This window comes from Tupaia chinensis, unplaced genomic scaffold, assembly GCF_000334495.1.
Source record: "Tupaia chinensis unplaced genomic scaffold, TupChi_1.0 Scaffold116455_1, whole genome shotgun sequence".
Lineage (NCBI taxonomy): Eukaryota > Metazoa > Chordata > Mammalia > Scandentia > Tupaiidae > Tupaia > Tupaia belangeri.
Genome location: NW_006176739.1, coordinates 1 through 323, shown reverse-complemented (window position 1 = coordinate 323; position 323 = coordinate 1). Strand labels below are relative to the sequence as shown.

At 54.2% G+C, this 323-nt stretch overlaps 1 pseudogene; it reads left to right on the top strand.

The window, feature by feature from the left end:
• Positions 1–5: 5 nt before the first annotated feature.
• LOC102497071 (non-histone chromosomal protein HMG-17 pseudogene) lies at positions 6–294 on the top strand (annotated as a pseudogene).
• The last annotated feature ends 29 nt before the right edge of the window (positions 295–323 follow it).

Below are 323 nucleotides of genomic sequence, written 5' to 3'. Positions count from 1 at the left end.
GAAAGGCTGAAGGGGAGGCTAAAGGAGATAAGCCACAGGGAAGATCTGCCAGGTTGTCTGCGAAGCCTGCTCCTCCACAGCCGCGGCCCAAGCCTAAGACGGACCCTGCAAAGCAGGGAGAGAAGGCGCCCAAAGGAAGAACGGGAAAAGCCGATGCTGGCGAGGAGGGGAATAACCCGGCAGAAAATGGAGGTGCCCAAAGAGACCAGGCACAGGAAGCTGACGGTGCTGGAGATGCCAAGTGACGCGCGTGCATTTGTGACAACTGTGCACTCCTGGTGACTGCACAGTTTGAAACACTATTTTTTATCAAGTTTTATAAA